Here is a 10609-nt window from a genome sequence, read left to right as displayed (position 1 = left end):
TGCGGTACATTTCGTTGAACTTTCTGCATATTCTTGCTACAATTTTGTTACATTGTCCACAAATAATAAATATGTATATTCATCAAAACTTCTCATTTTTGATGTATTTTTAGGTCACTATTTTAAAAAAACAGCCAAGCGTATTTACTATTAATCAACTAAATATAACTGTCAAACATCAATAGCATAGCATTGTTGCGTCATGACCTTGAATTGAATTGAATTGTCGAAACAGTGGGCTGCCAAGGCAGTTATGCATATAGGTCTCCTAATGGACCCGTCATGCCCCACCGGGGGTTACCAGAGCCTAACGGCCTTAGAGAAACCGATAAGATCTCTGGTCTGAAGGACTTAAAGTCACTCGGTACACTGAAAGTGTTACCCAAGTATTTGAACCTGGCGCGCGTGAGTGCTGGGCACTCCCCGACTACATGGTCAACGGTTTCCTCCTCCTCAGAGCACCATCGGCATTCCGGGTTGTCCGCAATACCGATAGTATGGAAATGGCTTCTTAAGTGCCAGTGACCGGTTAAAAGACCTGTCACTAGCCGAATTTCGCGTCTTTTTAGGCGTAGAAGATTTTTGGTGAGACAGGCAGAGGGCCCACCCATGTGCGCTTTGGCCTGTCTCATAGCAGGGGACTCAGTCCATCTTCGGTAGGTCCACTTGTCCAGCAGACCCTTCATTGACGCGACCGCAACGCATTTGGCGATACCAACTATGTGTTCCGGCCCCATCGGCACATTCGCGGATCCCAGTCTGGCAAGAGAGTCCGCTTCCTCTTTACCTGCATGGCCTGCGTGGCCAGGTATCCAGACGAGCTGGACCCTGCAGCCAACCTGCACCAGTTTTTTCAGGACTTTTATGCACTCTAGTACAAGCTTGGAGCTTACCTTTGCGGCCATGATAGCCTTAATGGCAGCTCTGCTGTCCGAGCATATTGATACGACTGTATTGCGGTGTCCGCAGCTTAGGATTTTCTGTCCGCATTTAAATACAGCGAATACTTCGGCCTGGAAGAGAGTGGCGTGCTCCCCCAGCGAGTATGCCCTACTGGTATGTGGGATCCCACCACAAAGCCCTGATCCAGCTCTGTTATTCATTCTGGAGCCATCTGTGTACCAGATGATCCCCCTATTTAGCAATGCAGGTCTGTTGGAATGCTGCCACTCCTCTCTACCTGCAATGTGCGTCACGAATCCCTCGCAGTCCACAGTCACTGGAGCCATGCAGTCAGTGCCCTTCAGAAGGAGAGGACATTCCTGTATGGCCCGTGACCAAATTTTTGCGTGACCGATCTCGCCAGCACGTAGTTCGCCGGGGACGTATAGCCTGTACGCAGTCCTCATTGCCTCGAATTGCACAACGAGGTCCAGAGGCGGAAGACTCAGCAGAGCCTCGAGCGCTCTAGTTGGCGCCGTCCGCATGGAACCCGTTATGCTGAGACATGCAAGACATTGGACTCTGTCCAGTTGAGCACGAATTTTCGCTTTCTCCGTACATGGCCACCAAACGATAGCCCCGTATGTGAGGAGAGGTCTCACAATGCGCGAGTAGATCCAGTGGAGAATCTTAGGAGACAGACCCCAGTTAAAGCCGAAAGCCCGCCTGCAGGCCCATAGCGCGCAGGTGGCCTTCTTCATTCTGGTGTCTGCATGATCGTACCAGGAGAGTTTGGGATCTAACTTGATTTCCAGAAATCGAACTGTCCTGGAGTAATGCAGCTGTCATGACCTTTCATGGCCATCTAAAGCAAATATGTCAAAATATTCCGATTTTTACAGAAAATTGCTTTTATTTTAGAAATTGAATTACTTAGATATAGGAACATGATACCTCGTTAGAAAGGGATTTCAAATTCCTTTCAGAATATGTTATAATATACAGTGTGTTCCATTTAAAAAAATGCACACACCACAATTTTTGTATCTACCGGTAAAATCACTAATTTTGAGCAACCCTGTATAACGGAAAACAAATTTTTATAGTGAAAACTAATGTACAATTTTTCCGTAAATTACGCTTATAATTTCAATTTACTGCACGTTCCAGTGCCGTAGTAATAAAAATTTATTTGGAGATATGTTTTGGTCAAAAAATAAAGAAAATAATTAATTTCTCGAAAACCACTAAAGATAGGTATAGGAATAACTTATATGAAACCAATCATAAAGTGATAACGGATCGTGAAATAAAATAATATACAAAGTATTCTATTTAAAATAACAAAGTTGCTCCTATTTTTTTGTATATCCGGCAACACTGTATCGCTAAAAATATTTTTAATAGTTAGATCACCAGCTAAAATCCATGATGCCAAATTTTGAAATAAAAAAAAACATTTTTCGTTTTCCGTAAACGTCTAAGGTACCATTAACCATCTATCACCCAGTATATGGAGGAAAACCAGGGTTTTACCTTCGAGCTTTGCGCCAATGAGGACAATATTTTAACTTTAGTGGCCAAAAACACAGCAAATTAGATGACGAAATGTTGGTTTTATTAATTTATGTCAGAAAACCTCTATGGGATCCGAGAACTCCTTTACAATTAAGGCATAAAAATAGGTTAAAGCAATTGTGGAAGGTTAACACTGTAAACACTAAAAATTATCTTTCTCTAGCGGATGGGATAAAAGTCACGGATAGGCTTGACAGCCTCATGTATCCGTAATTACGTACCAATGTGGATTAAAAGCCCCCCTAGACGCTCAATTATATTGCACAATATTATATTGGGCAATATTGTATTGATCAATATTTTTTAACCTAGACTATGCAATATATGTCCACATCTGGTTAGTATACATATCAGAAAGCACGAAGAGCAATTGAATTATGTCTAAAAAACAGAAAACCTGTTTGGCAATAGTTTTATATTGTTCTTCTATAAAAGAACCAAAATGGCGGCGTTGGTCTAAAGATTGGTATCTTAAACGAAGTGAATTTACAAGCGAGAATTTACTGTGCGATTTAAAGTTGAGTGAACCGAATGATTACCAAAATTATTTACGTATGAATAACGACTCATTCAATGAGTTGTTGGAAATTATATAACCACTAATTTTAAAACAAAATACGGTGATGAGGAGTGCTATGTCACCTACAGAACGGTTAACCAACACTCCGATTTTTAGCAACAGGACGAAGTTTTGAAGACTTAAAATTTAGCTCTGCGATAGCACCACAAACTATCAGTGGAAATATTTTGGAAACATGTGAAGCTATAATAACAAATTTGCAAAAATACATTCAGGTAAGGAAATATTTTTTATGTTATCAGAAAAATGTAAACAAAGGTATTCTAAATAATTAATGGTAATACATTTTTATTTGGCCGAGTAACTTGAAAAATATGTAGCAACACTGTCAGTTGAACTTGAAAACTGCTCCGTTTGCCCTTGTGGAAATGTCGGTTGCGGTGACAGCGGTGACGAGTGGTGTAGTAGTTACAAATGACCAATTGGACCTTTCTAGCTGCTGAGGTTGGTGTTGAAAAGCTGCAGATGTATTTAAAGGTTCATTGATTTTTACGGAGTTTTAATGTAAAGTACCTAACTGTCCTTCATACAAAATATCGTTGATCGCTTTTTTTGCATAAATTTGTTGCTCCGAATTCATCTTTTTTTAATTCATTCTCCCATGTTATTCCGATGTTTTCATATTCATCTGAGCGTTGTAAATACTCACATGCCAAATTAAGTAAATGTTTTTGAGAGGCCATCGATTGTCTTTTTGCTGGCGGTCGCTCTATAGCTGCTTTTGGCCTCTGGTTAATATGTACATCTTCCTCCTAAAACAAAAATACAACATTTTTATAAAACTAAAATAATTGAAAGCAAAGGGCGAAAAAACAGTCTGCTATTTTCACAGATAATATTTAAATACTTTGGTTGCTTTATGCTACAGCTCCTTCAAATTAAATGCAATTTTACTAATACGATTATTTCTATAATTTTAGATTCCAAAAAATTCTGAAGAATGGGTTACAGTTGCCAAAGGATTTGAAAACAGTAGGAATTTTCCACCTTGCGTTGGGCCATAGACGGCAAGCATATTGCCCTAAAAAAGCCAAAAGGATCTGGGTCTGAATACTACAACTATAAACAATTTTTTAGTATTGTATTAATGGGTATCGTAGATTCAAATTATGAATTCATTATGGTCGATATTGGAGCTAATGGACGCATGTCAGATGGAGCCGTGCTTGCAAATACTAAATTTGGACAGTTGCTGGAAAATGAAGAATTAAATCTCCCTCCTCCAAGAATATTACACAACAGTAATTATCAATTGTCATTTGTTTTTATGGGGAATGAGGCATTTACACTAAAAGATAATTTTATGAAACCTTTTCCACAAAGAAATTTAACACGAGAAGAAAGAGTATTTAATTATAGATTATCTCGTACCCGACGAATTGTGGAAACACATTTGGTATATTAGTGTCGCGTTTTAGATTACTTTTGACGATAATTAATTTATCACCTGAAAAAGTAGAAAGAAGTAGTTTTAGCTTGCTGCTATCTTCACAACTTTCTGAGACGCAAAATGAAATGCCAGTATCCAGATATGTCAAAAAGCAATAATTCCGACAACAGTACAAATATTAATATAGAACAAACCCAGTTACATTCCCTACAGGCCTTACGAGGACGAAACGCATCAATTTCTGCAAAAAATGTGAGACAAAAGTTCTGTGATTACTTCAAAAACGAAGGGAAAGTCTCTTGGCAGGACAATGTTGTTTAAAATTGATATGTAATATGTAATAAATAAATAAATAAATACATAGGACTTTGTCTTTCACTTACCTCTACCTCTGATGTATTTTGCTCATCCACGTCCAAATATCCTTTCTTCTCATTTTACAGGTATTTCTTGGTCTTGCAAAAAATTTAATTCCTTGAAATATCATAAAGAAGGTACATAGGTATCATCAGTGCTAGTTCCAGATCTGAAGGATGCTTTTACCTTTTTAAGCTCTTTTCTGCAATTAGTTCTTAAACTGCTTATTTTTTTTTACAATTTCTTTGTCCGCTTCTGGGTCAACCTCTTTATATTTTTCAACTAATACTTTATATGCATTATTTTTTAGGTTTCTGTCACTGTATTCTGTACTTTTAATTTTCCATAAAGCTGAATATTCACGATATAGTTGCAAAAACTCAATGATAAATTCACGGTCTTTATTACGCTTCGCCATGGTGCCGTTAACTCAAATGAACTGACCAAAATAAATAATTGTACAATCTTCTCCTTACACGCACAAATGATGCAATATTGCGCTATTAATTTCAAACACGTTCAATTTTTTTTCTATACTTGCGCGATTAAGACAATATTGTCTTCAGACGCACAATAATATTGGGCAAACCCCAACATTGTGCAATATAATTGAGCGTCTAGGGGGCCTTTAGGCTCAGGCTGAGGAAAAACTGTATATGTGCCTGGCTTAAGGTACTGCCACAGATGTAAATAGCTCCGCACCAGATAAATATTCGCATAACCGAATTCGGCCCTTCATCAATTTCTGCGACAGGCGGCGCACCAGTCGAAACGCTTAATATTTTGCTTATTTTTGCTATTAAGACGTCGCTATGTTGCCAAACTTAAAACTAAATCTTTAATATATATATATAAAGCGCTTGTATTAATATGTAAAATCGAAAAAAATCTATTGTGTAAGCGTTCTGATTAAAAATATAGAATATCACTGTAGATACAGTGTGAATCATTTTAAATTCAAAATATAGTAATTAATGTTTTAAAAATCTACATTCTAAGGATATATAGTTTTAATAGTTTTTTTTTAATTGGTTTTTTTTAAATAGTTTAAATGCTCAAAAAATTAACACAATTTCCTAATTAAAGGGAATAAGTTTAATGGACATTCAAGTTATATTGTTCAAGTAAAAGTAACAGTAAAATATTTTTAAATGTGTGCTAAACTTTTAACATGTGCACCTTTTAATTTCCAATAGAATTTCTATTTCTAGGAAAAAAAGTAGTCTTATCGCGGCTTTTTCATAGAAAAAGTGACTTAGGTACATCTACTCAGCATAGTATAATAAATATAAAAAAGTAAAAACTGTCTAGATTCTTTTATTTAAATAATACACAGGGGTATATAGATAAGTATAATATATATTTCAATTTTCTGGTCATTAAAACCAGACAAAAATACAAACATGCTTTTATTGTAGGTACAGTATATATTATGAGCTTAAATAACTTAAAAGCAAAACAATATCTATATATACATAATTTCTCAATATCTATAAAAAAATTCGAGTTTATAACTTTCACTAGAAATATTATCCAGTTCCAATTTAATTATAACTTAAATAGTACTATTTTGCAGATTTTTTTTGAAATTAAGGACTTTTTGATTCTAAATAATAGACATAACATAAACATGGTGAATCTTAACTAGAAAATAACAATCAAAACAATGCAAAAACTATAATGTTAAATAAAGTTAACTAAATAAACTTTAGGTATATACAAATTATTACATTAAATTTCCCCAGCAAAGGCATGTAACTTAGTGTCACATATAAGAGTTTTAATCTGTCAAGGTATATTCATTATACAACCGCTAAAACCATAAATTAATAGTAAATTAGAAGATACATACTAGTATTGTTAATAATTTGAAAATAGAGTTGTCATTTTTATCAAGCATAAAATTTAGTTATGTTTTAAATTTTTAATTTTTTGCTGAACATTTTGCACGTTTTTCCCGTGACCACTTACAAAATTTATACAAGTTTGTATGAACAAGTTTTGTTAACAAAAAAAAAATTGTGCACATAGTATTTATGCTGATTAGATCCTAACCATCTTTAATTTTATTCTTTATTTTAGTACCTACAAACTCGTGGTGTTGTATTTTATTAAATTCATTTCGAAAAATCCGTATAGATTTTTCGACAACCAGAGTGACATCTTTGCTTGGGCTAACTAAATATGTTATTTCGTGTCCACCGTAATTCTTATTTAATAAAAATATTTGAGAGGATTCGCTTAGACATTCATTTGACTTCAATAAAGTGGCACAATCGGGACAATTAAAATTTTGTAAAACTTTTTTAACCAAATATCCGGCATAGTACACGTTTGCCAATCTTCCAAAGAGTCTTTTGGATTAATGGGTTGTTCAAGTTCGGAAGTTCTAATTACGACGTCCTTTTCGGCATTTTCATTGTTGTCATCTAGACTATTAGTGAATATTGTCGTTATGGTTTGTTTAGCCGGATCGGGCTGATATCTGTATCTATGATGGGCGAATATCTGTATTTATCTCGGAATTTAAAATGTTCGCATAAGTAAGTCTGTTGTACTTTTAATTCTGAAAAACAGCCGAAAAGATCTGGCTGTTGGATTGAGATTCTATACCCACCACACTGTCGCGCCATAGAAAAAAAGTTTTCTAAAAAATCTTGATTTAATCTATTAGTCAGTAAAAATTGATTATTTTCTTTCTTTTGATCATATAAAGATTTAATTGCACTAATAGATTGAATCATTCCATTAAAACAAGGTGGCCTTTTTCTAACTACTTTGTTGATACCTTTATTCTCATAAAAACTTTATAAGCATTTATCACTGATCCGTTTTCAGAACTACTACCGCAGTTAAAAGGATTTTTAGAATATAATTGTTTGCTATTTAAAGCATCAAACAAATTATTCATATTTTCTATGACTTCTGCAGTATTAGTGCCCACTTGCTGATCAACGAAATCTTTTTCCACACACGTTTTAAAAACTGCAGCCATTCTGTTTGAAAAAATTTTTAAATTCTAATTTGCAGGACATCTTTCCAAATTTATTTAGATTAATATGCTTGTCAGTCAGTTTTAGCAGAACTCTAGCGGATTGAGACGTTCTATCAATTTTATAAGTTTTCTTAAATATATCAAAACTAATTTTTTTATTAAATAATTCAAATGTTCCTGATAGCATAGTATTCCTAATACTTTTTAAAAGATGAGGTACATTGTAAATTAAAAATATCTTTCTGCCTTCACAATAAAAGTAAGGTGTATCTTTCGTAATGCCTAATAATTTCATAGCGCCCCTATTATTGATGCCCTGATCGCAAACCATAGCAAGAGGTGAAAACTCAACTGAATAAAGGGTGTTTAAAATGTATTTTATTATAATTGTTAAATCTTCTTTTGAAACGTAATTATGTAAAAAAAGTAGGCAAGATGAATATATACCCTTAATGGAGAAGAAAGGGGCATGGTTGGCTTTTTTCCCAGTTCGGCCGAGAGGTCCCAAGTCTTGAAATCCTTCTATTAAGTCGAGTTTTCTATGAAATTCCAAGTTTTCTTTGAGGCTTATTTCATCAAACGCGACTAAACATTTTTTTTTCATTTTTTGTCATTACAGCAGATTTATGCTTTAAAAAATTTAAAATTTTATCGTCAATTCCAGTTTTAAAGTTATTTTGTGCAATTCATTTACGAACCGTAGATACAGTCGGAAGCACAACGCCTTTTTTCCTTAAAAAATAATAAGCTGATGGAGACTTGCAGTTAAAAGAAATGTAGAATTCTTTTTCCTTTTGCCTCCAAACTACAGGTCTTTTACCCCTTAATTGCATATTAACTAATATTTTTGCTAGCGGGGACATAAAAGACAAAAACGGCTAATGTGTAAAGGTAGCTAGTTTTGTTTTTTTGAATTTTTTTGTGCAGTCTAGACATTTTTTTTTAAGTTTTATTTTATTTGTTAAAAATCTTACTTTTTTTTTAGTTCTAATTTTCTTGGTGTCGTAACAGCATCCGGCAGTTCTACTAAGTTGTTAATAAATTTATCGGATGTATTTTCATGTTTAAATTAGATGCGTTTCTTAGAAGAGATAAGTGGGCTAGTCTTAAAAGCTGAATTGTTTTCACCTGCAGTATATTTTCTTTTTGGAGTCTGCACAGTTAAAGTTTTCTCCCTATCTGAAGCAAAAGGGCTGCTAAAGAAAGCAGTATAGTTTTAAGGAACTTAATTACTCTTCAGATATTTTTGGTTTTCTGTCCGGAAGTCCTCATTGTTGAAATGGTTTTTACAAATGTATTTACCACGTAAGCTGTCAACTGGAACTCTAGCGAACTTAGCGTTTCCTAAAGTATTTAAAAAATCTTAATAGTTAATAAAGCATAGATGGGTAAATAAAACAATAGTGAAAACTATTTAAATACGTTTTTATAATGAGTTTATTTGTGATAGAAATTAAGAAAAAATCTAAATAATTCAGTTCATAAAGTTTTCAGCCTTGATTCGGGCTTCTGCTATTTTACAAAATATAAAGGGTAAACTGCAAATTGATTGCAGTAATGGTCCATATAGTAAGCTAATAGGTAATATAGCAACAAATAGGTAAATTTTTCATTTAAAGTTTTTGATGTTTTAAAAAGTGCACGTGCACATTGATAGATATTTTACAAAAGTTTTATTTAAGGATATTTGTTGATATTCTAGAAAAGAAATAAATACAATTGTTTTTTAGGAATTGAAAAAGATGTTTATTTAAAAATTAATAGCACAAGAAGCGAACTTGTACTTTTACTTATAATTTTACTTACCCAAATTTAATATCCGTTGATTGCAAATGTCCTTAAGTTTCACTGGAAACCTAAGCATCCTAATGGTAGAATTTCTGCGTAAATTGCCACAATTAAAATATTCACATTTATTTCCATATGGACGTTTTTTAGCATTTATTTTATCCATTATTTTATCCAATTAATAAATTTAAGACTTGTGTCTTTGTTGTGACTTTGTGTAAAGTGTAGCCGAACAAGACACAACTGCGAAAATAATTTTTTTATAATAACACTAAGGAAAAAATAGACCATTCGGGTTTTAGGTATTTTCCTGATCATGCTTATTGTATAATTACTATTGTATAATTAACATTTACAATTTCTACATTGATACACATTTTATGAAACAAAATTAAGGATGCTTTAAATTCATCCTGTTATTATAACTATAAGACGTATTATAGTACTGCTTTTAATTAATAATATAAATTCAATTGACATACATATACATTAAATATGTATCTATAGTTCCCTCCATCAATAATCTATTTTGCAGTTTCTTTCATCAAATATCAATGTAAACTTCGTTAAATGTAAAAACAAAGTAAAATGTAAATTTACACACTAAATGTTTAAATTTAACTAAATAACCAAGATCCAAATCCTTTATTACCCGCCGTAACGTAGAGGCACGCAACGAACCGGGATGCTCGATTTGGCAACATAGACTAATAATTTTGGCTTGGGATGCTAGAGCTCACTCCATAGAGAAATGAATATTAAATACTTTTAATTACTCTATGGCTCACTCAGGCCAGCATCCTTTTAGGGTCCGCAAATTTAACATTGGAGTATTTATCTGGTGCGGAGCTATTTACATCTGTGGTACTGCCTCAAAACATCCAGCGATAGAACCATACCATAGATTATACCATACTACTGACCATTTCAATTTTTTCTCCATTGATTCCTACGTGTAGACCATCATCATCGTCATTACCATCCACGACGGTTCTTTCTTCCATCGCCTTCGGCCCTGCCCGGCTTTTCAGTTCAGTTC

The 10609-nt window shown here is 33.9% G+C and overlaps 1 long non-coding RNA gene across 1 annotated transcript; it reads right to left on the bottom strand.

Annotated features, from left to right (window-relative positions):
- Nucleotides 1-3388: 3388 nt before the first annotated feature.
- LOC126743428 (uncharacterized) lies at nucleotides 3389-4880 on the bottom strand. Its single transcript, XR_007662868.1, has 3 exons — nucleotides 4814-4880; nucleotides 3554-3792; nucleotides 3389-3499 (listed from the first exon to the last, which is right to left on the bottom strand). It is a non-coding gene; the product is annotated as an uncharacterized LOC126743428 (long non-coding RNA).
- Nucleotides 4881-10609: the final 5729 nt, after the last annotated feature.

Source organism: Anthonomus grandis, chromosome 1 (assembly GCF_022605725.1).
Source record: "Anthonomus grandis grandis chromosome 1, icAntGran1.3, whole genome shotgun sequence".
Classification (NCBI taxonomy): Eukaryota; Metazoa; Arthropoda; class Insecta; order Coleoptera; family Curculionidae; genus Anthonomus; species Anthonomus grandis.
Note: the sequence above shows the minus strand (reverse complement) of the source record. Positions and strands in the feature narration are given on the sequence as shown.